The 25,415-nt window shown below is 39.3% G+C and overlaps 1 long non-coding RNA gene across 1 annotated transcript in view; it reads right to left on the bottom strand.

The window, feature by feature from the left end:
* LOC116419194 overlaps nucleotides 1-25,415 on the bottom strand; it is a 57,526-nt gene that overhangs the window by 6,189 nt on the left and 25,922 nt on the right. Inside the window, exons 2-3 of the long non-coding RNA XR_004229440.1 lie at nucleotides 15,274-15,372; nucleotides 6,358-6,445 (exon numbers count right to left, since the gene is read on the bottom strand). This is a non-coding gene — a long non-coding RNA (uncharacterized LOC116419194). The remainder of the gene's footprint in view (nucleotides 1-6,357; nucleotides 6,446-15,273; nucleotides 15,373-25,415) is intronic.

The following is a 25,415-nucleotide window of genomic DNA, read 5'->3' as shown; positions in this document are numbered from 1 at the left end:
CTGGTACGCAGTAAGTGCTTAATAAATATTTATTGAATGAATGGATTTAGATAATTTCTTTGTATCATAAAAGGGAAAGCACTAACACTTCAATTTTCTAGGTCAGGAAACTGAGTTATACATTCTGACGGTCATTTTCTCCATAGAGGCAGCAAGATGACTCAGTGAATAGCGGACCTGACTAGGAAAGCTTGAGTTCAAATTCAGCCTCAGACACTTAGTAACTGTGTGACCTTGAGAACGAGAGCACATTTGTAAAAAGCATAGTGTCTGGCAAATAGTAAGAATTTAATAAATGCTTGTTCCCTTCCCTTTTCCTTTTTTTCCCATCTCCTTTCTGTATCCCCCATCCATAGGAGGTGGCACTTCAAGTAGCTGAAGTAAATAGAAAAGAAGTTTTTCTAAATTTGGACTTATAAGATCTGGGTTCAAATTCTGTCTGATGTTTATGATGAGTAAGCCACTTCATAAAACTAGAATTTATATAGTGCTTTAAAGTTAGCAAGTGCTAAAATATGTTATTTTATTTGAGCCTCATAACAATTCTATTATTACCCCCATTTTATAGATGAGAACACAGACTGAGAGATTAAATGATTGACCCAGGGTGTTAGAGTTAGGATATGTCTGAGGTAGTATTAGAACTCAGGTCTTTCTAATTTCAAATTCTTTTCTTTCTTCTTTACACCACTTGGCTGTCTTTCTGGGCCTCAATTTTTTTTTCATCCCTAAAATTGTTATTATTTGCGCTATCTCACAGGGCTGTTAAAGGGAAGAAAATCTATAAATTTAAATGCTTTTATAAATAAGAGCCAATATTCCTATTTTCCCCTGCTTGGTTTATGTGTTAGAATGGGGAAGAAGTGGGGAAAATAGTGAAATGGGGAACAGGAAAGGATAATGTATGTCCTCTCTATGTCAAATGAAAAAACTTTCTTGTTCAAAAGTCCTTTCTGAATGCTGACTTAAGTTTCTTTTGCTGCAAAGGAAGTAGTACAAAGCTGTGGAGATATGGGGGAGAAGGGTTTATAAGAGCTAACCCAGGGGCAATTACTGCAGACTGAAAACTGTGATCTCTTCCTGGGAAGCTAGTTAAGATAGATGAAAAATGTATGTGTATGTGTGTGTGTGTGTGTGTGTGTGTGTGTGTAGGGGTGAGGTTGGGGAGAAGATCCAGCCACTGGTTCTAATCCCAATGGTGATAAGGTAATAAAATTGGTAGATAAACTGAAAAGTTTAATGTCTCCTTATGGGGGATGGAGCAGGTACCCCAACCCCTTTCCCCTACTCCCAAGAATTTGACTGCTCATCTCTTTTCTCTCTACAGATGGCGTTATAAAGCAGCTCTTAAAAAAAAGAACAAAAACTTTGAGGATGCAGAATGCCATAGACTCACCCGTTCCCCCCTTTTCTGTCCTCCATCAGTTTCTCCAAGACTCACTGGTTCTTTGACCCTTCTACCCTCTACCTCTTTCCCTTCCTGATTGGAAGGTAGACTTATTAACTATTTCCTGGGGGGGGGGGGTTTGCCTCCTCCTCATCCCCTCCCTCCCAACCTGTGCGTTAATTATGAACAGAGGGAGCTTGGTGTGTGAGGTTGGTCTGTCCCCTACTCTCCTTTCTGGCTGAGGGAGAAAAGGGAGCTGAGAGCCAGGGGATTTAAATGTAATTTCCTGTACCATTTTCATTTCCTGCTGGAGACTGGGGGAGAGCAAAGAACAGAGTGGGTGGCAAGTCAGAGCATGACCAGGCAGATGACTTGGAGTTCTCTTGGATCTCCCCTCTATTATTCCTTCTCTGCCATCTCTCTGTCTTGAGCTCCTTAAGGAAGGCAGATTTTGTGGAATACAGTTGTAGGACAGTAAGGACATGTGGAACCTAGAAGATCAAGACATGGAGCCTCCTCAGCCCTCTACATTCCTAAGTGTGGAAGGAATGATAGGATTCTTCTTCTTTTCTTCTTTTTAAATAACAACAGGATTCGTAGGTTGAAAGAGACTTTAGAGACCATCTAGTCCAATATTTTCATTTTACAGATGAGGAAGCTAAGGCCCTGACAGGAGAAATGTCGTATTCAAGAATATATAATTACCAGGAGCAGGACTAGTCAACTCAACTTTCAGAGCAATGCCCACTCTATTATATTAGGCTGTTTCCTTAGTAAGTTGTTGGTCCAGATGTGGGTGGGCTGTGGGCCAGCTCATAAATTTGTTCAGTGAAGGGCTTTAAAGGATCCAACTTGAAAAGGACTCAGATGTTGGTGAACCTCCAGGGCCATAAGCTGGAAGAAGCTCTTAAGATCCATGTGCTGGAGGTTAAAGGGAGAAGGACAGGGAAGCAAAAATCCTGACCCTTTAGCATCCCGTTCACAAGTGTGAGTCCTGGAGCCAGATGTCTCAAGGGTGGGAAGGTGGTGAGGGGGAGAATGGAGGGAGAGGGGAGAGAAAAGGAAAAATTTAAGTCTAGCCATCCAAAATTATTATGTGATTTTTTGTAAACTGAAAAAAAAAAAAATCCCATTGTAAATGTAAGCTATGTAGTCATATTATTATTCCCAAAGAGTCTGAGGTAGCTGGAGGTATATGTGAATGAGGGGGGAGGGGGTTGCACGGAGGACAAAGGAGCCAATTACCGAGTGACTAGATTAATTGATTAATTGTCAAGAAGCTCCCTATACAATTGGAATTTTCTCTTAAACCAGAGACATCTCCTTCCCTGGTGCCCCCTCCCATCAAGCTAGCTATGTCCTCCATTGGCCTAGATTATTAATTAGAGTGAGGAGTCATTTAATGATGATTTCATTATTGATGTGGTCAGGCCTGTCTGTCTGTCTCGGGTGCTGCCCTGTTGCCAGGGTGACTCTGATCGATTATCTTCCGTTGCGATAAACCGAAATATCTCTCGGGCAGCTGTCAGAGATCACTTCCTAGTGGCTTCTTCTGGTATTGCAGCATTGCTTGGAGGTCCGTCCCTGGCCCCGGGGGGGGGGGGGGCTGTATTTTGAGAAATGATTGTGGGTTTGGGTCCTTAACTGAATCTAGAATGTTGGAAGATGGGGCTTGTCTTGGGAAACCAGGCAGGATTCTGGTTTGTTTGTCTGACCTAGGGCTAAGGATGCTGAAATGTTGGTCTTCATTTAAAAAATGGCTTATTCCATAGTTACTGCCAAATAGAATTTTGTTTTTTCCACTACTTCTATGAAATCTTCTACCATCTGCTGGGAAATGGAAAAGGAAAATATGGATGGCCTTAATCACTAAACAGCCCTTAGATCCGGCTTCTGCAGGGAAACCCAGCAGTGATGGGACTGATCCCAGCTCATACAATGTAGCCCCGAAGTCCAGTCGTGCTAGGACATTTTTTTTGAGATTCAGGACCATGGAGTGCCTGTGTTTAATAATCATAAAGATCTAGCATCATATACAAATATCTCATTTTATTTTATTTACTTTATATTACAAACATTATGTCATTTATTCTCACATTCAACCCTGAGATGTTATTAGCCCCAGTTTACAGACAAGGAATTGGAGGGAGATAGAGCTTGCATGACTTGCCCAGGATTACACAGCTTGTAAGATTCTGAGGCTGTATTTGAATTTGGATCTTGCTGATTTTAGGTCTTGGATTTAATCCATTGTGACACTATCTGCCCCAGGTCTTCCATTGGAATATAAAGGTAATTTGGGTCTTAGTCCACCCTCTCTGTGGTGACTTGAGCTAAAAGGCAATTTCTTCCTAATATCCTAACATCCACTCATGAAGATAAAGGTGAATTATTTGGGCTGAAGCCAGGATAGTACCTGCTCTCATGAAACCCAGACACCTCTCTCTCTTTCTCTCTCTCTCTCTCTCTCTCTCTCTCTCTCTCTCTCTCTCTCTCTCTCTCTGTGTGTGTGTGTGTGTGTGTGCTCTAAGAGACCACAGAGTGGTAGAATTTCAGTCTAGATTCCTTATTCTATAGCCAAGAAAGCTTAAGTCAAGAAAGGATGGAAAGCTTGGGTGAGACCTTGGAATTCTTGGTGAAAGTGACTCAATAGCAATCAGTGCTTACTTTCATCTTCATTTTCAAAACCTTGTGTGCCACTGAATATCTAAATGGAGAAAAAACTCCCAGCTTTCCCCTCCCTCTCTTCTGCTCTTCCTGACATCCATTACCTTTGCCAAGTGTTCTTTCCTCTATTCTTACATTTTCTTTCCCTTCTCCTTTCTTGTCTCTCTCCGGATTGCCTTTCTCTTTGCCTATTTTCTCTTAGTGCTTTTTATCTCTCCATGAGCTTTCTGTACTGGCCTCCATGAACTCATTCTAAATAAATTGGCGATGGAGATGGTGGGGGGAATCATCCTAGGTGTTTCTCATTTTAGTTGGGGCATGTAGAGGATGGCAATCTTGGAATTTCAGGGATGGGGTGGATGGTGGTCTGGGGGGGTCCAAGAAGAAGTGTGGGAATTTGTCTGCCCTGGGGATATTGCCAATACTTTGAAATTTCCCCAAGCTGTAAGGGTTGGGAGAGGGCTTGTCTGCTGCTGCTTTGCTACCGATCGGTTTTCTGGGCACATCCACCACAGAGCGGCACCTGAGAGGGGAGCCGGCTTAGCAGCCAGCCGAGTAAGATTGAAGAGGATCATAAAGAAAATATATATCCCCCTCCTTGGCCCCCTGCTCCCTCCTCCTGCTCAATGCTTTCCTCCTTCTCCCTCTTCTCTTTGTCTCACTCCCTCCTCCCTCTTCTCTGCATCCCTGTTTTTCTTTGTTCGTTCTCTGCTTCCTTCACCACCATCATTGTCTGTCAGTCTGGCAATCTATCTGTCTGTCTCCCCATCCGTTCCCTGTTATCCTTCCTCCCAACCCTAACTCCTTCGGTCTTCTTAGATTTCCCTTGTCAATGACTCTGGGTCTCTCCCTTTTTCCCTCTTGCAGTGGGCTCTTTCTGTCTCTCAGAGCATCAAATCTTTATGTCTGTGCATCTCTCTGATGGTGTTTTTTTCACTGTCAGTGGGCCCTGTTTCTGAGGCTTTCTGGTTCATACCTTTTTACCTCCATTTCTCTTTCCTCCATTCTTGTTTCTTTTCATCTCTCCCTTTACTCAGTCTCTTTCTCCCAAGCTTTCATTTTTCTCCCTATATCATTTTTTCCCACCCCCATTCCCTTCCCCCCAAACTGTTTTTCTGTTTTTTTTTCTCTCTGTCTGTTTTGATTCTTTTCCTGTTCTGCCTAACACATTTCTCTGCCTGCCTCCTCTTCTTCTTCCCCACCCCCTCCCCTGCCCCAGGTTCAGATATTTCATATGATTTCACCTGGATGGGCTCCAGCCAGTGCTGGAGCAACCCCCCACAACCATTTGGAGATTTATGGCCCCAACTCCCTGTATTCCTCTGTTCCCTTCAGCCCTGGGCCAGCTCTTTTCATTACCTGGTGATTATTTGGGGGCCTGGCATTTCCCCCAGCCCCCCACCCTCTACCCAGAAGGCAATGAGCTATATGGGGAGGGGGGGATGGGAACTTGGGACCAGATGCAAGGACAGGAGGATCCTCCCCCACTTCCACCCCCACCACAAGCAGATGGGCATCTGGGAAAATCCCAGCTTGAGGCAGGGGGGAAGACAGTCCAGAACTGCTAGCATATCATAAATCAAAAAGTCAAGTTGCTCCTCCCTTCCCATTCTTGTCACTACATCTTCTATTGAAGGTTCACCCTTCCCTTTTTTGACTTTTTGTGTGATCTGTACTGTCTCCTTACTTTTCCTGTCTAGGGGCTGATTAGCTCCTCATCCACCCAAATTGGGGATTGGTATGAGGGAGAGGAAACAGATCCATATTGATTAAAACTCCTGCCTTCACAGAAGTTCATACAAAGATCTTGTCTCAATTGTTGTTGTTCAGTCATGTTTGATTTTTCATGACCCCATTTGCGAGTTTCTTGGCAAAGATACTGTAGTGGCTTGCCGTTTCCTTCACCAGTTTACTTTACAGATCGGGAAACTGAAGCACACAGGGTTAAGTGACTTTCCCAGGGCCACCCAGTTAGTAAGTGTCTGAGGCCAGATTTGAACTCTTGAAAATGAGTGTTCCTGATCCCAAGCCCAGTGCTCTATCCCAGTGCATCATCTAGCTGCCTTCTTGTCTCTGTTCCTCCTCTCTAATGTAAATATACGATCATATTTTTTTTTTTACTACCTTCATATGGGGGCCCTCTTTATACCTCTCTTTCCCAAATTGTACTGCCCTACTCCCCTTTTGTCCTGCTCCTGAGTAGGAGTTTAGCACAGAAGAAATTAGAGACAAATAGCAATGATACTGTTTTCTCCTTAGGACAGAAGGAGGCAGTGTGGGGGCAATGGATATTTGAATCTCACCTTTGCTACTGACATACCACTTCTGGTACCTTAGGACATCTCTGTAGGCAGGCAGAGGATAGGATCAATAATGCCTTGGTTCCTTTCACTTCGAAGTCCATCATCCAATAAAAGGAAACAAAGGGGAAGACATATGTATTTATAAGGAGATTATTCTGTGCAAATTTTTTCCAATTATTATTTCATTTGATTTTTACAACAGCTCTGGAGTGTGTTATTATGGGGCCCATTTTACAGTTGAAAAAAACAGAGGTTAGTGACTTGCTCAGGATCATACTACTAGAAGGTATTTGAAGCTGTTATTGAGCTCAAGTCTTTTTTGGCCCCATTGCTCTATCCACTAGAGTAACCACCAGCTGCCTGCCATGAATCCCAAGATCCTACTTCCCCAATGCCACAGTTTTTCTTCTATGTGTATAATATTAAGATCCTCAGGAAAGAAGATATAGTTGCCCATTCCAGCACCTAACAATCCTTTCATTGGGGAAAACTTAATATAACTCATATTTATATAGCTCCTTAAGGTTCACAGTCAACAATAAAGTTTATCTAGCTCTCCAGGGTGGGTAGTACAAGCACTGTTTTCAATACCTTCATTTTATAGATGTAGAAATCCCCTCACCCAGGTCACACAAGCTAGTAACTGTCAGATAAGGAATACGGACCCAGGTTTCTAAGTCCATAGACTGTTGTACTATATCACAATTAACAATTAGATTATAAATTTGTTGAATTGCATTTTAGTGGATTGTATTCTGGCTTGGGAGTCGGGAAACTGGGTTCAAATCCTATCACTGATACTTCATTAGGGCTGAACCATCACCACCTTCCCAGGAATCAGTTTATTCATCTATAAAATGAGGAGTTGGATTGGATTGTACTAAAATCCTTCTCTTCCTTCCTGGATCACTTTGGTGCTCCCTGTTCCTTAAATCCTTGAGTCTCTTCAGCTGAAAGGTGTCTTTCTTTCCCTAGATTTTTCTAGATTACTTTTTTTTTTTTTTTTACATTTCTCTATTGCTCATATCACATTCTATTTATAGATTGTAAATTCTTTGAAGGCAGGGAACAATCCTTTTTCCATCTTTTTATTCTCAATGTCCTCTCCCTGCAGTGAACTGAATGAATGTCTAATTCAAATCCTCAAGTTTAAATCCAATAGCTTAAGCTAGTTTCCTCTCAGTTTGTTTCCAGGGGAGAGACATAGAACACTGGAGAGAGCAAGGGACTTTGCTGCTTTGTTGTTTAGTCATTTCAGTTGTCCAACTCTTTGTGACCCCATTTGGGGTTTTCTTGGCAAAGGTACTGGAGTGGTTTGTTATTTCCTTTGCCAGGTCACTAGACAGATGAGGAAATTTAGGCAAATGGGATTAAGTGACTTGCCCAGGGTCACAAAGCTAGTGTCTGAGGCTGAATTTGAACTCAGGAAGAGGCACCTTCCTAGGGCCAGCACTCTATGCACTATGGCACCACCAGGCTGCCCCTTTGCCACTTATTAGAATATAACCTTATAACCTTAAACTATTCCTCTCTGAGCCTCTCTGAGGCTCACTCAGTTTCCTCATCTGAAAAATGAGAATAATTATACTTAGAAACCTTCCTCTCACAGTATTGTGGTGAGGAAAGCACCATATAAATATAAATGAGTTGTTATTAGCAAAAGATTTGAAATCTTTACTAAGTGCCTTCTATGTTGAAGGTTTTATGCCAGGTGCAATATTGGATACAAAGTTTCAAGTCAATGAACATTTTATTAAATACTTACTATGCTCAAGTCACAATCTTCCCCTCAAAAAGCTTACAGTCTTTTTTTGGGAGGGACTGTTTTTTAAAAATTTTTAAATAATTATAATTTTTTTAATGACATTACATATGCCTGGGTAATTTTTTATGACATTATCCTGTGCGCTCACTTCTGTTCCAATTTTTCCCTTTTCTCCTTCCACCTTCTCCCCTAGATGGCAGGCAGTCTTATACATGTTAAATATGTCACAGTATTTCCTAGATACAATGTATGTGTGCAGAACCGAACAGTTCTCTTGTTGTACAGGAAAAATTGGATTCAGAAGGTAAAAATAACCTGGGAAGAAAAGCAAAAATGCAAACAGTTTACACTCATTTCCCAGTGTTCTTTCTCTGGGTGTAGCTGATTCTGTCCATCATTGATCAATTGGAACTGAATTAGATCTTCTCTTTGTCAAAGAAATCCACTTCCATCAGAATACATCCTCATCCAGTATCATTGTTGAAGTATATAATGATCTCCTGGTTCTGTTCATTTCACTTAGCTCTCCAAGCTTCTCTGTATTCATTCTGCTAGTCATTTCTTACAGAACAATAATATTCCATAACATTCATATACCACAATTTATTCAGCCATTATCCAATTGATGGGCAGCATCCATTCATTTTCCAGTTTCTAGCCACTGCAAACAGGGCTGCCACAAACATTTTGGCACATACAGGTCCCTTTCCCTTCTTTAGTATTTCTTTGGGAAGTAGTAGCACGGCTGGATCAAAGGGTATGCACAGTTTGATAACTTTTTGGTCATAGTTCCAGATTGAAAAGCTTACAGTCTAATAAATGAAATGAGTTAGACAATTATACAAAGTGCAGTAACAAACTTTCTTTTCATAGTATTGTGGTGAGGAAAGCACCATATAAATATAAATCTTTACTAAATGCCTTCTATGTTCAAGGTTCTATGCTAGGTACAATATTGGATACAAAATTTCAAATCAATGAACATTTTATTAAACACTTACTATGCTCAAGTCACAATCTTCCCCTCAAAGAGCTTACAATCTAATAAGTGAAATGAGCTAGACAATTAAATACAATACAAAGTGCAATAAGATATTCAGGAACCAAGGGTTTTGAGAATTGAAAGGAAGGGTCCTTGTCATGGTGCTTGGCTTTGTGGAGAAGATATCCTGGAAGGAGAATTTAAAGAATGGTGAGGAATTAAGTAGAGCAAGGACAAGCATTCTAGGAAGAATACATGAAGGTAAACACTCAGGACAGGTTTTGGGTACAAGAAACCCAATTTGCCTGAACAGAAAAAAAAAAAATAAACAAAAAGTAGTGGAGGAAGCATAAACTTGCAATAATATATTGGATTCAGATTATGGGGGGCCTCGAATGCTAGTCTATGAAATTTGGATTTTTTTTGAAGGTGATGAAGAGATGTGAAAAGATTTTGATCAGAAGAGTAATTTGATCATAGCTGTATGTTAGAAAGACTGCTTTGGCAACTGTTGGGTATGAGGTAGACTGGAGTGGGAGAGGAGACATGTGGAGACTACCTAAAATATGATTGCAATAGTCCAAGTGAGCAGTAATGAAGGCCTGAACTAAGATCATGGTATGGACATGAAAAGAAGGGAATTGATTAAAGAGTCATCAAGGAGAGAAAGTAGATAAGATATGGCTATTGAGTAAACAATGTACATGGACTGGGCATAAGGGAAGGGAAGAATCAGAGATGACCTGGATATTTTCTAGGTACTTATATGAGGACAAGCTGTTTCTCTCTATAGAATGTAAATTCCTTAAGATCAAGGGATTTTAAAAATCTTTAAAATTTTTTTTTTTATTTTTGTATTTTCAAGTCATATAAGTAGTATGAAATTTTAAAATGCTTGATTGATGAATTTAATTGGATTTAAGGCTCTATAAATGGAGACAGTATATTGTAATAAAAAGAGGAATTAGATAAATATATACAAAATAATTTAAAGAGGAATTTGAGAGCACTATGTAATTTTGGATAAGTCACAAGATGAGGAATGACTGTCTTGACCCCTTTCTCTTCACAGTGATTGATGCAGGATGTTGGGGCTCAGAACCTTTCTGGCCTTCAGGGACTAAAACTGTCCCTGAAGGTAGAAATTGGGTGAAAGTAAGTGACCCTCCTGGAGATCAGAGCATTGAATAGAACCTAAGGAGAAGGGATTGATGTTGAGGAGTAAGTCTTGTTAGACTGTGGTAGGCCATCTGTTGGCAGACTGATGGAAGGATGTTGTGTGGGCTATATTGTACTTGTTGCTTGTATTGACAGTATTGTACTGTCATGGGCATCACAGGCAAATGAATTGGATTTAGGTGAGGATGGGCTATGCAAGGTCACCTCCCTCACTTTTTCCTCCAGAGCTATCTGCCTCCAGGGGCCAGGTACAGATCAGGATGATTGGAGGTGTCACCAGATGCAGGGGCCTTGGACTTTTTAAGCTAAGAGCTCAATTTTCCAGATCTCAGTTTGTCTGAGGCAATTCCCATTTAGTGACTAAGGTTAGGTAAGCAGCAAAACAGAAAATGACCTCTTTTACCTGGTTTTTAAAAAAAATCATTTGGGAGGGGAAGACCCACAGGATTTCTGGCCAAAACAGAAACAATTGCTATTTACATTCACTCTGAGTAATTGGGACCCAAACTGTGACCCGTCTGTGAGCATGGGCTGGAACCTATACTTGGCTCTGTTGGGGAAAGGGAGTACTCCAAGTCAGTCCATTAACCTTTCTTCCTCTGTTTCATTATCATTATACTGGTGAGTTTGAACTTATGCTGCTCAGGGACCCTATTTGTGCAAAGATAGAATACATATTTGGTTGAGGAGTTATATTATGCACTAAGTCTTCTTGCTATACCTTTTCAGAAAATTAATTTTGTTAGCTCTAAGTGATATCAAATTGCTCATGCATACTGATGGGGGCTCAGGAGTACTAGAGACCATAGCTATCTGATTTATCCTTATTATGTTAAGGAGACAAGTATCTAGTAATCTTATGAGCAACCAAATGTTGAAATTCAATGGGAGTTTGGGAAGTCTTCTGTGTTCTTGATATTTCCTAACTCTAGGACTTCTGATGGCCTTCTTTTTCTCCCCAAATCCAAGGTTTTCACCTAAACCTCTCTACTTCTTTTTGTTATTCAGGCCTTGCAAACACATATCTCAACTTGATTTGGTCTTTCAAAAGTCATCTAGCTAATCAAAGAAATTTGTACCATTGGAAATGAAGAAGTTGTGGTATGGCTGGGCAGGGGAGAAATAAGCAAGGAACACAATGGAAAAGTACAAATTAGAAAAGAAGAGTTCCAGGTTTAGTGTCAAAGGAATCAAATTTGAATCCCACTTCTGATTAGTTGTGTGATCTTGGACATGTCACTTTATTTTCTCATCTATAATTGAAGGATAATAGAGAGAAATGTCTATTAAGCACCTACTATGTGTCATGCATTAAGAGCTCTACAAATATTATCTAATTTGATCCTTATGACAACTAGGTGCTATTATTATTCCCATTTTACAGTTGAAGCTTTTGCTCAGGAGATAACTAAGCATCAACCTTGTTGTGCTCAGAAGTTTGAGTTTGAAGGGTCCAGAGGCCTTTGTGTCCAGCAACAACAGCATCCATAAAAACCTCTTGTTGGGGGTCGGTGAGAAGGACTGACTTAAAAATTCAAGTTTTGAGTGGAGTGATATGACTGAGTTGAAGCAAAATGTGTTAATTATTAGTCCTGCAAACTGCTCTATGTTTTGATGAAGCTTCCCAGAAGATTGTAATAACAGTTATAAACTAAGTTATTGAATTGTATTTTTTTAATATGGTGTCATGTAATTTAAAAAGTTTATCCTTTCTTGTTTGTGTAGGAATAATTTATCCTATAACCAATCCTAATCTAATGTATTGTACGTTGGGTACCTTTTTTTTTTTTAAACTTTTCTAAACTTGTAAGCGCTAACCTAATTTACCATAATTAAAATCATTCCTGGGGTAGAGTACTTAATGCACCAAAGACTATAAGAATAGGAAACTTCTTCTCCCCAGAGGTTAGTGTCCCTAAGACTGAACCTAGTACACCTTTGTTTTTAGTTGTGTCCAGTTCTTTGTGACCCCATTTGGGATTTTCTTGGCAAAGATATTGAAATGGTTTGCCATTTTCTTCTCCCAGCTATTTTATAGATAAGGAAATTGAGGCAAACAAGGTTAAATGACTTGGCCAGGATCACACAGCTATTATGTGTCAGAGGCTAGATTTGAACTCATGACGATGTCTTCAATGCACATGGCTCCACCTAGCTGCCCTTGAATTTAGTATCTACTGCATGGTTAGGTAAAAGATATGGAGGTGTGTCTTAACTCTCTTGGATCATGCCACATGGTCACTCTAAGACATATACACACACACTTTGGGAAATTCAACCTAAAACATAGGGACTAATTGATTTACCCTTTTGTCAATTAATTGCAGCAAATATTTAATATAAGCTAGTTTTAGTGTGAGTCTTAATAAAGCATAAGTAGGAAGGTGAACCTTTTTTGGGAAGGAAATAAGAATGTGCTCAAAATAAAGAATAAAATGTCCTCAACCTATTTGAGGACAAGGTGTTGACCTGGATGTAGAAAGAGATGCCTAGAATAGAGGATAAGAGAAGGAAATAATGAGAACCACCTGAAACCCCTAGTGGGTATTGGGATTCCAGAGGAGTGTCTAATTTTTGGGGGTATGAGCATTCCTTCTTAATGTAAAAAATTATTAATCACATTATTGATTGAGAAAATACTTAATGATAAAATGATAGTATTTAATGAACATATGGGTTCATCTAATATCTTATGATAACTGAACCTGTAGCCCATGGGTTCAGAACCTTGAAGAAGAGTTCAAGAGAAGACAATGAGTCTTGATGGGAGAAGTAATTTTTACTAATGATTATATATATGAACTTGCCCAAATAATTGTATAATGACAACTGGCATTAATATAGTTATTTAACGTTTGCAAAATGTTTTTCATAGGTTATCATGTTTGATTCACCATAACAACCTTGTGGAGTAGGTGCAATTATTATTTCCATTTTACAGATGAAATGGAGACTGACAGAAGTTCATTGAGACAGGAAGTGTCTGAGGCAGGATTTGAACTCCTGACTTTTAAGTCCCAGTGCTCCACCTTGTGCCTCAAGAAGAAAGAACAAGAATAGGTAATGAGGAAACCAAATTATCACTCTTTGCAGATGATATGATGATATACTTAGAGAACCCTAGAGAATCAGCTAAAAAACTATTAGAAGCAATCCACAACTTCAGCAAAGTTGCAGGATACAAAATAAATCCACATAAGTCATCAGTATTGTTATACATTACTAACAAAATCCAACAGCAAGAGATACAAAGAGAAATTCCATTTAAAATAACTGTCAATAATATAAAATATTTGGGAATCTATTTGCCAAGGGAAAGTCAGGAACTATATAAGCAAAATTACAAATAAAGTCAGATCTAAGCAACTGGAAAAATATCAAGTGCTTGTGGATAGGTTGAGCAAATATAATAAAGATGACAAAAAAAAAAAAAAAAACTATTCTACTGGTCTACTGGTCTACTTGTTGGTCATCCCCAACTCAAGAAGATGGGCTATAGACAATTAGAAACAGCATCTACCCAATTACAATCTCTTGCCTCCTATAGTTTGATCTTTTCTTTCTTTTTCTTGGAATTTCCCTAATCTTAGGAAATAGTGGTGGTGATTTTGTTTTCTTTTTTTTTTAAATAATAGCTTTTTATTATCAAATATATATCAAAGTTAGTTTTAACATTCACACTTGCAAAACCTTGTATTCCAAATTTTTCTTCCTCCTTTCCCCCACTCCCTCTCCTAGACAGTAAGCAATTCAATATATGTTAAACATGTACAATTCTTCTATATATATTTTCATTTATCATGCTGCACAAGAAAAATCAAATCAAAAAGGGAAAAAGTGAGAAAGAAAACAAAGAGCAAGCAAACAACAACAAAAGTGAAAATACTATGCTTTGATCCACATTCAGTCCCCACAGTCCTCTCTCTGGATGCAGATGGCTCTCTCCATCACAAATCTATTGGAATTGGCTTGAGTCACCTCATTGTTGAAAAGAGTCATGTCTGTCAGATTTGATCATTGAATAATCTTGTTGTTGCTGTGTACAATGTTCTCTTGGTTCAATGAAATGATTTTCTAGTTCTGACGAACTAGACAGACTCCAGAGATAGTTGGCCATGTATGATCCATTCGAATGTGCTTGTGTGTGTGATCTTTTCCAGGGTAGCAATGGGGTAAATGTGGAGAGAGCCCTGACTACAAAAGGCTGTTAATCCAATGATAAGACCAGACACACAGGTATATAGATACAGATAAGAGTTAAAGATAGAAGAAATGAGAGGAACTAACTGCATGGAACTCCAATTTCTCTTTTTAGTGTCATGGAGAAGGGACTTAAGCAGGGAATAGTATCTTGGAGCCAGGGCAATTATTCAAAGAAAGCTTTTGAGAGAAGGGGAATTGAGTCTAGGTAGACAGGAGGGGAATTCCTCCCAAGCCTGGGAAATAAACCTTGTGAAGGCTTTTAAGTATAAGAAAAAAAGGTAGATAAATGTATTTTCTTCTGTTGTTTTCTTATTAGATAGTAAGAATTTAAAAAGGGTGAGGAGGAGGAAAAGGTACTAGGAAAAAAAGATTCATAGGGGAAGGAAAAGAAAAAAGTTGAAAAATTGGGTTAGGAAGCTCACAGTCTTACATAAGTTTTTACAAGTAGATCTAGCATATTAAAAGCATAGTGCTGGTAGAGGGTATTGTAAACTGCAATATTAAATGAAGGGAAATGCAAAAACCACTGGGAAGGCAGACAGGCAACAAGGATTTATAAACATTTACTATGTCTAGGCACTGTGCTGAGTACTGGGAATTTAGGAAGAATCCCCACCTTCCTGCCCCAAATACTTTCCTTGTCTTCAAGAAGCTTACATTCTAAAGGGAAGGGGGGGAAATCCCCCTTACTGGGGAATGAAGGCAAAGTCTAAAAAAATCAAAAGTATAATCAGAAACAAAGCATGGGTGACTAGGCTTATACCCCAAGCTCCCAGAAGGAACTTACCAGTGGGAGAGGGGGGCTGGCATGGCAAAGGGATTTTCTAGGTGAGATAGCTCTTGATGATTATCAGAGTTCCAGGGCAACAAGTCGTGGTGATAAAGTCTGGGAGAGAAAAGGAAGAGAAGAAACTGTTTGGCCTTGAAATGCTTGAATTATTCCTTTTTTTTTTTTTTTTTTTTTAACTTCCCAAAGTCCTTTAATTTCAGTTGATTTGGGTTGAGGAAAGCCAGACTAGAGTTTGTTCCTGGAAGCCCATTCAATTTCTAGAGAGGCCTGGAGACTGCTGGCCTGGTTTTTATAGTTCATGAAATTCCAACCCATTTTGGATGTGGAAGGAATGACAAGAACATTTAGTGTTGGACTGAAATCAAAATTTCAAACATTTCAAGAAACATCAGTCTTGGAGAGCTGAGTGAAAAATAGGAAACATGAACCCTCTACCCACAAGTAGGCCTCAGATCTAGTTGTGGGTACCATAGACAAACATTTGAAAAGCCTTTACAGGATAATGTCCAAACAATTTTAAGTGAATACAGCACAAAGTTAGCCCATCAGTGGTGAGAAGATAGAATAAAAGAATGGTCAGCTGGGTGAAATCAATTATGGAAGGCAGTGCTGGAAAAGAGGAAATGTCTGGCCATTTCTCTTCATTAGTGTAAGATGAATTTGATTTCATTGGATTTTTTTTCCTTCTGCTTTCCAGAGAAGGTATTTGAGTTTTATATCTTTCTCATCAAGTGAAGAACTCTCGGACTGCTGTATAAATTGATCCTCTCCTGAACTTCTTTGCTGTCTGCTCAGTTTATGATTGATATCTGTATTGTCTACATAGCAAACATTTGATCAATCTAGTCTATATAGACTCCATGTAACTGGTTTGTTTGGGCCACAGTGTAGTTTTTGGCTTGAGCCCAAGTTGCCGTTTCTATAGGCAGTGGAAGGTAAAGGGCAGTTCCTTCCTGCCTTTTCCACGCAGCCTTCCCAGACTGATTAGAAAAGAACTTTAAAGACTTCCCCTTCCCTTGTGCAGTCCAAGTATGGAACTCTCATAGTTGTTATATCTCTTTGCTCCACTATGGACTCATTTTATCCCCTGTCTATGAAATGTTCATGGTCACGACTTATCTATGATTCAGACTTTATTGTCTGTTCATGCCTTGATTTACTATGTCTATTCTACTGCCTCTGTATGTGTTTTATTTATTTTTTCTGGGTTTGAGTCTATTGTATATCGCAAGCTCCCAGAGGGCAGAGTCTCTGTATATATAACATTCTATATAGCCTTATGTGCAATTAGGTACCTATGTGGTTGTGATAATGATTTATGGGGGGAAATCAAAATAACATTTATTGCTTTTGCTTCAATTTAACCAACATTTATCAAGTGTGTACTATGTGCAAGGTACTGGAAGTTCCTTAAATAAGTATTAGGTTCTAGAAAATTGCCCCTAGTTTGTTTTCATTTAATTAATACTTGCCATAGGATGCCACATCTATGCTGTTGTAGTGTTTCTCTAAAGGGTAATGAAGCCATCCTAGAGGCTTAATTGTTTCGGGAGATTAAAACTCAAACTATTGACATGACAACCTTGTCACATAAATACAAAAGGCAGCACCTGAGAAATTAGGGGCTGCTCAGATTTGATATACTGTTTTGATGGGTGCACTGCCATGGCAGGAGTGGAGGGAGGGAAACTGTGCTCAACTGAGTCAATGCTGTATCCTTGCTGTCTATCCCTTCTATACTATTGTGATATAAACCTCCTCTGTTAACTGCTACAAGGCCTATGAGTATCTCATTCCATTTTGCTTCAGTCCTGAACCTGGGCCACCTTGAACTAACTTAGATCAAAGAACATCTGTCATAGTTGACAGATTTGGATTAGGAAAGCTGTGAGGCTGGCCTTGTACTTGAATTGGGGGGAAGGACAATTCAGAGGCTTTGATCTGGTAGCCCTGCACCTCGTAGCTTCCATATTTCTGGTCAAACACCTTGAATCTTGTCAATGAGAGAAGAAATGGGATTAGGAAATAAACTTCTTAGAGTGCTCAGCAACTAGGATAGATGAAAATGTGCTTTGGGTCTTAAAGAGCCATTTTCTGAAGATTATTAAAATAGTAAAAAATTTTTTTTGCATTTCATAACTGCATATAGGAATGATTCTAATCTATAGATTTACCAGCTATGCATTCCTAAATGTATATATCCATCTTCAATATATCTCCTGAGCACCTGTAAAATGGGTATAATAATAATGCCTACTTCCCAAGACTTTTGAGAGATAATATTTGTTTTTTTGTTTTTTTTTTAATAACTTTTTATTGACAGAACCCATGCCAGGGTAATTTTTTACAACATTATCCCTTGCACTCACTTCTGTTCTGATTTTCTCCTCCCTCCCTCCACCCCCTCCCCCAGATGGCAAGCAGTCCTATACATGTTAAATAGGTTACAGTATATTCTAGATACAATATATGTGTGCAGAACCGAACAGTTCTCTTGTTGCACAGGGAGAATTGGATTCAGAAGGTATAAATAACCCGGGAAGAAAAACAAAAATGCAAACAGTTTACATTCATTTCCCAGTGTTCTTCTTTTGGATGTAGCTGTTTCTGCCCATCCTTGATCAATTGAAACTGAATTAGATCTTGTCTTTGTTGAAGAAATCCACTTCCATCAGAATACATCCTCATACAGTATCATTGTTGAAATATATAATGATCTCCTGGTTCTGCTCATTTCACTTAGCAGAGAGATATTGTAAAAAAATCTTTGAAAACTTTCAAATGCTGTACAAATGCCAACTAACACTAACTTATTTTTAGACATTTTGATCTGGATGTCCTATAGACATCTCAAACTCAGCACTCCAAAATAGAATCCATTATCTTTACTCCTAAACTTTTCTCTCTTCCTAACTTTCCTGTAACACCATTTTCCAGTTACCTACGTTTCCAACCTTGATGTTATCTTCAGCTTCTGACAAGCACCCTACATATTTAATCCATTGTCAAATTTTGTCATTTCTACCTTCCCAGCATCCCCACATAATGTTTTCTTTTTTATACTCCAGCACAATTCAAACTTCACCTTTCTCCTAGACTCTTGCAATATAGTCTTCTAGCTGATTTCCCAGTCTCAAGTTTCTCCCTTCTCCAATCCTTTCTATACTCAGCTGCTAAAGTGATTTTTCTAAATTGAAGGTCTGACCATGTCAAACCCCACCCACCTCAATAAATTTGTATTTTCTTGTTTTCCACACGATCAGCCAGAACATTCTCTGGACCATTTAAAATACCTTCACAATGTGATTCTTCTTACCTTTCTACTTTTCTTATATTTTATTCACACTCACACACTCTGTGATCCAGATGCCTATTTGCTGTTTCTCACACAATACTCCTATCAATTCTGTGTCTTTTCTCTGGTCATTCCCCAAGTCTGGAAGACTCTCTGTCTGTCTGTCTGTTACACATCCTTGACTTTCTTCAAGACTCAGATCAAACTTCACCTTCCACTGGAAGTCTTCCTGTGTGCTTCATTGCTAGTGCCTTCCTTCTTATTTTTATTTTTTATTTTTTTTTATTAAATAACTTTTTATTGACAGAACTTATGCCAGGGTAATTTTTTACAACATTATCCCTTGCACTCACTTCTGTTCCGATTTTTCCCCTCTCTCCCTCCGCCCTCTCCCCAAAGATGGCAAGCAGTCCTATACATGTTAAATAGATTACAGTAGATCTTGGATACAATATATGTGTGCAGAACCGAACAGTTTTCTTGTTGCTCAGGGAGAATTGGATTTAGAAGGTATAAATAACCTGGGAAGAAGAACAAAAATGCAAGCAGTTTACATTCATTTCCTAGTGTTCTTTCTTTGGGTGTAGCTGCTTCTGTCCATCCTTGATCAATTGAAACTAAGTTAGATCTTGTCTTTGTTGAAGAAATCCACTTCCATCAGAATACATCCTCATACAATATCGGTGTTGAGGTATATAATGATTTCCTGGTTCTGCTCATTTCACTCAGCATCAGTTCATGTAAGTCTCTCCAAGCCTCCCTGTATTCATCCTGCTGGTCATTTCTTACAGAACAATAATATTCCATAACATTCATATACCACAATTTACTCAACCATTCTCCAATTGATGGGCATCCATTCATTTTCCAGCTTCTGGCCACTACAAACAGGGCTGCCACAAACATTTTGTAGTGCCTTCCTTCTAAGACTATTCTGTATGTATCTACTCTCTATGTTATTTTTACATAGAGAACTGTTTATATGAATCCTTCTTTGGAATGTAAGCTCCTTGAGGGCAGCATTTTTTTTGCCTTTCTTTGTATTCCTTATGCTTAGTTTAGTGCCTGAAACATAGTAAACCCTTATTAAATTCTTGTTGCCTTATTGACTAACTGCTGGGTCTGGTCCTTCTTTAAAGACTATAATTTTGGAATAATAATAGCTAACATTTATATAGTATTTACTATGTGCCAGGCACTGTGCAAAGCACTTTACAATTATTATCTCATTGCATCCTTACAACTACCTTGGGAAGTAGATGTTATTATTATCCCCATTTAGAGATGAAGAAACTGAGGGTCACTATAAAGTAACTCTTGTTTAGAGTCCCATAGCTAGGAAGTGTCTGAGGCTGAAATTGAACTCAGTTCTTCCTGACTTCAGGTCTGGTGCTCCTATTGCACCACCTAGAGCAATGTACCCCTTTAGATGAGTCTCTAACTTGTGCTCTGTGAGCATGGGTGATCAAACAGTGATCTTGAGATGGATGCTCTTCAGTCTTAGCCTTAGGTGTGGGATGGGGAAGTGGCAGCAGTTGAGATAGTATTTGAAGCTGGATTCAGCACAGAGAATCAGTGCTTAGGCCCAGTAACAGAAGGGTAGTGCTTGAGTACTCACACAGGTCTGTAGTATAAGGTATCTCTACATTGTAGCCAGTATGGTACCCAGTGGTTAAAGGTAAACTCCTTCGGAAGGAAATTCCAAGGGATTGAAGTAGGAGGTGACTTGCTTTTTAATGATGGATAAAGTGAAAGTATTTTCCCAGCCTGAAAGGAAGAAAGGAGCAGACCCTCATCAGAAACCTAATGAGTCAAAGATTTAATATTCTCTGATAGAGTTCCCATAGACATGAAAGAAAGCTGGGGCTAGTGGACCAAGGAACACTGAGTATGTGGTGGGCAGATATTAACCCTGGCACTAGAAAAACTCTGTAGTGAATACCTTCTTAGCTACCTTCCACAGATGACCCTGACTCATGATGAACATTGGCCATTATTAGAATAATCATTATCTGTGCTGTGGGGTCCTGAGCTCCTGCTCAGCATCACCACTTAACCTTGGCAGATCCACTGTGGACTTCAAAGATTTGACATCATTCTCTACATGAACTAGATCCTTAATATCCATGATTTGGTCTTTTTAGGGGCGACATTACACTTGTTAATGTCTTCTTTACTATCTTTCTGTTTTTGTTTTACCTGTATTAGCTTTTCCTCTGCTATTACCTGTTAACCCCTTTGTTTTTTAGAGTAGTAAGAGCTAGCATTTATTTGGTATTTTCAGGTATGTAAAATATTTTACATATATTATCTTGCTTGATCCTCACAACAGCCTTGTGAGGAAGGTGCCAAACCTATTTTGCAGATGAGTTTACTGATCAGGATTAGATAAATTAGATATTTCCTTTTCCTTTTCCATGCCCCCCATGGGAGGATTCTCAAATCCCTTAATCAGGAAGGTCCTATAAATTAAGGCTATTAAATAGTATAAGGTCCTCTATAATAGTGGTGTCAAATTCAAAGAGAAATGGATTTAGCCCATTTATTGGATTAAATATATGAATCTGCTTTGGGCCCTATTCAGGAATTTTTCACCCTGCCTGCAGGCAGCAAGTTTGAAACTTCTTTTTTTTTCTTTTCTACAAGATATTCTGGGTTAAGTGACTCTCCTATTAGGATCATGCAGATAGTGAGAGTCAAGGGTCTGAGGCTGGACTTGAACTCAGGTCCTCCTGACTCCTGGGCTGGCACTCTATCCTTTGCACCATGAGCTGCCCTCTAATTTCTTTCCTAGGAAACCTTTAGGACAATTTCACTAAGGAATATAATGTTATAGGGATAACATTTACCCCAAACAGGCTAGGCTAGTTTTTCCCCTTAAAAGGTAACGAAACTATCCTGAAGATTTTATTGGTCCAGGGGACTAAGGCTTAAATTGTTGACTTTGTTTCCTGATCATATAAATACAAAAGTTAGTGCCTGGTGAGTCCTGGGGGGCTCCTCAGACTTAGTACATGTTTCTGCTCAGAATGTTACCATGGCAAATATGGAGGCAAGAAGACTGGGCTATGCTGAATCAATGCTCTAGCCTTGTATCACTGGAAAGGAAACCTTTTGCCAATTGCTATATGGCCTACAAGTCCCTTTGTTTTATTTCACTCCTGAATCTGAACTCCGAGATTGGTCTGCGTCAGGACTGCTTTATACAAATATTTGATATTTGATTGCTTGAATCACTTAGAAAATTATCCATTTGAGGAAGAGAATAAAACCATAGAATCACTCAGAGGTCGCTTAATTAATCTCCTGGAGCTTAAGGCAGACAGTCTTGCAGGCTGTCTTTTCTGGAGTCCAGCCCTATTCTAGCTACCTCAAAATCAACATCATAGTATGCTGTGTAATGCCAAGATATGGCTGCTGGAAAAATATTGTGCATTTGGTATGGGTGATTTTTCTAGACCAAATAAATCAATGAAACTAATAAACTTAGTGTTGTCCACCTGTTCGGTGTTTAGAAGTCAAATGGGGATAAAAATGGAGAGAATAATAAATGTCAGAAACAATGTACTTTGGTTCCAGTATGTTTTTTTATTTACTTCCTTCATGCTTTTGCTTTGCTGATATGAAACTGCTCTGGTCTGGGTACCTGCTAAACAAAAAGGTTAGGATTTCTAACATAATGGTGGTGAAGGAAGATTTTTTTTCCCCCTTCAAGTATAATTCTCACTTAAATGAAAAAATACTTATATTTGCACTTGGGCTTAGACCTTTTTTATGGCTTCATAACAGTACCCAAGCTTGCAAGAAAAATCTATTTTTTTGTAATCTCAAACACTGGACTTTTTAAGGTGAATGCTGTATGCTTTCTCAGGAGTAGCAGAAAACTAGCTTGGATGGGAAATTTTCCTCTGCTATTACCTGTTAACCCCTTTGTTTTTTAGAGTAGTAAGAGCTAGCATTTATTTGGTATTTTCAGGTATGTAAAATATTTTACATATATTATCTTGCTTGATCCTCACCACAGCCCTGTGAGGAAGGTGCCAAACCTATTTTGCAGATGAGGATACTGATCAGGATTGAGAGATTGAGTGATTTAATCAATTGTGTCTGAAAAAAGATTGGAACTCAGGTTTTCCTGATTCCAAATAAAATCCTCTATCAACTTTATGCAGAGCCTACCCTGTGTGAGATGGAGAGATGAGGAAGAGTTAGAACAGAAATGGGTACTGAAGATCTTAGAGGAATTAGAATCTAATGTGATGGGGAGCCAGGAAAAAAGACTCAAGATCGAGTGAGTCATACACAGGAATGAAGTAGAAGCATCTGGTCAGAACCCAGACATCCTGACCAGGGGCAGATGGATGATTGGAATCCTGGGGCAGAATCCTTAGGGCAGACTTCCTGAAAGAGGAGAGAATGAGGCAGCGTTTGGAAGGAAGGTGACTTAATGGTCTGAATGAGGCTTGGAAGTGGAACGTGTTTAGATATTCAGGTATAGGGAGAAAAGGAGATTTCAATCCATTTTGAGGGGTGCAGAATATGAATGGACTTGCAAGGATTCTTAATGTGGGTTCATTAACTTATTTTTAACAAATGTTTTGGTAATGGCATTGCAATATAATTAATTTGCTTTGTTAAACCTATGTATTTCATTTTAAAGACGTGATGGGAAAGAAGGATCCAAAGGCTTCACTGTCTGCCAGAGGAGTTTGTGCCTCATAAAAGGTTAAGAACCTCTGGAATAGAAGCAATCTGATGCCTGGAATGAGCAGTTTTGATTTGCTCTTCGGTGCAGCTGCAGAGACTGGGGGGCTGTTTCTCAGTAAGCCTGAGGAGGGTGTCATTTTACAGAAGGAGGGTAGAGGGCACTCACACTTCAGTTATGTGTTTCATTGCCGCAGTCGGGGGAAATGTGATTTAGAGATCTGGCCTTCTCTTTCCACAGGAAGCCTTGCCATCCTGGCAACTGGTAGGGGGTAGTTAGACAGAGTTAAAGTTGGGTTCCTAATGTCCAGAGATGTCACCAGTTTTCACAGCTAGGAGTGATGAGCCACAGAGCATGGCTGGCTCAGCTGGGGAGCTGGGGCCAGAGCAAATCTCTAATCTGTAGGAGGACTAAGAGGGAAAAATAATTAGGGGGACAAAGGTGAAAAATATCAGAGAAATAAACAGTGGGAAGTAGGAGGAGGGGAAAGAAAAGAACAATGCAAAAGCTGCTGTTATCAGGTGTTAGTTTCCCCCTAAAGAGGGCAATTTCTTCATCTTCCAGCCTCTGGGTACATCCATTCTGCCTGATGATCGGTTTCTTCATCTTCCAGCCTCTGGGTACATTCATTCTGCCTGATGGTCAGTTTCTTCATCTTCCAGCCTCTGGGCACATCCATTCTACCTTCATTTTTGATTCTTATTCCCTTAGAGGGAAAGGAGAATTTCCTTCCTCCTTTGGTGATATTCCTATCCTTGGGTCTTTTTTAGAATGTTCTTTCCTATGTCCAGTTTGAGATATATTCTCTTTAGATAAACTTCAGTTGTTCATTCATGTCCAGCTCGTTTTGATGTCATGGACCATATCACGCTAATGTGGCTTGTGGATTTATATATATTTTTTTATTTTTCTGGCAAGGATACTGGAGTGGTTTGGCATTTCCTTCTTCAGTGGATTAAGGCAATCTGAGATTAAGTTACTTATCCAGAGACACACAGCAAGTAAATGCCTAAGTCTATATTTGAATTTAGATCTTACTGACTCCAGGCCTGTTGGACAACCATTAAGTATCTAAGCACAGATTTGAACTAAGATTTTCTTGACTCCCAGACCCAGCACTTACCCACTGACTCTCCTCACTGCCTTCATAGATAAATTTTAAGGAGGTGTAAAATAGAAGCCTTGAGAAGGAACCTTGCAGCTTGAGTTCCCTTGGTTTCTGGGCTTATTTAGCCATGTGTTTTCCATAGAAAATCTGATTTAGAGTGATTGTGGTAAAAAAAAGAGGGGGATACAAGAGATGTTATGTTAGATATGACAAGATTTGGTAACGGGAAAGATGAAATGAGTGTGACTTTGGGAGTTGAGGATGACAGTGACATGGCAAGTGTGGTTAACTGGGAGGATTGTGCCATTTCTCAACAGAAAAGGAGTGATGGGTTTGGAAAGAAAGATATAATGAGTTTTGTTTTGGACATGTTGAGTTAGAGGTGCCTATAGGAAATCCAGTTCAAAAGTCATTTGGTGATGTGGGACTGGAGCTCAAGGGAAACTCTAGTTATATAGTTACGTGTATCATTTACAGTGAGATTATTGAACCCATAGCAACCAATGAAATCACCAAGTAAGATAGTATAATAAAAAAGAGAAAATGGCCCATTGAGAAACCATTAGGAGGCAAGACACTCATAGTTTGTGGAAAGGAGTCCAAGAATGATTAAAAAGTTAAGAGAACAGAAGATGTCATAAAAACCCAGAAAGGAGAGTGTATCCAGTACAAGGTGACCAATAATGTCAAATGGAAGGGTGAAGAATATTGGTTTGTAAATCAAGAGATCTCTAGTAACTTTGGAGAGAGCAGTTTTGGTGAATAGCAAAACCAGAACTCAGAGTATATAAAAACAGCATTTTAAGGTGTTAGACAAGAAAGGGAGAAAAGATATGGAATAAAAGTTAGTGGAATGGCTAGACCAAGTGAGCATCTCTTTTGAAGGACAGTGGGAAGGGGTTAGTATATTTGTAGTTCATAGGAAAAGAGCCAATAGGGAATGATTAAAGAGTAAAGACAGATGCTAGTGTGGGGCAATCTGTGGAAGAGCTTGGGATGTTTGTTGAATCACTTTAGTGGTAGAGATGATG

The sequence above is a fragment of the Sarcophilus harrisii genome, chromosome 5, assembly GCF_902635505.1.
Source record: "Sarcophilus harrisii chromosome 5, mSarHar1.11, whole genome shotgun sequence".
Lineage (NCBI taxonomy): Eukaryota > Metazoa > Chordata > Mammalia > Dasyuromorphia > Dasyuridae > Sarcophilus > Sarcophilus harrisii.
Note: the sequence above shows the minus strand (reverse complement) of the source record. Positions and strands in the feature narration are given on the sequence as shown.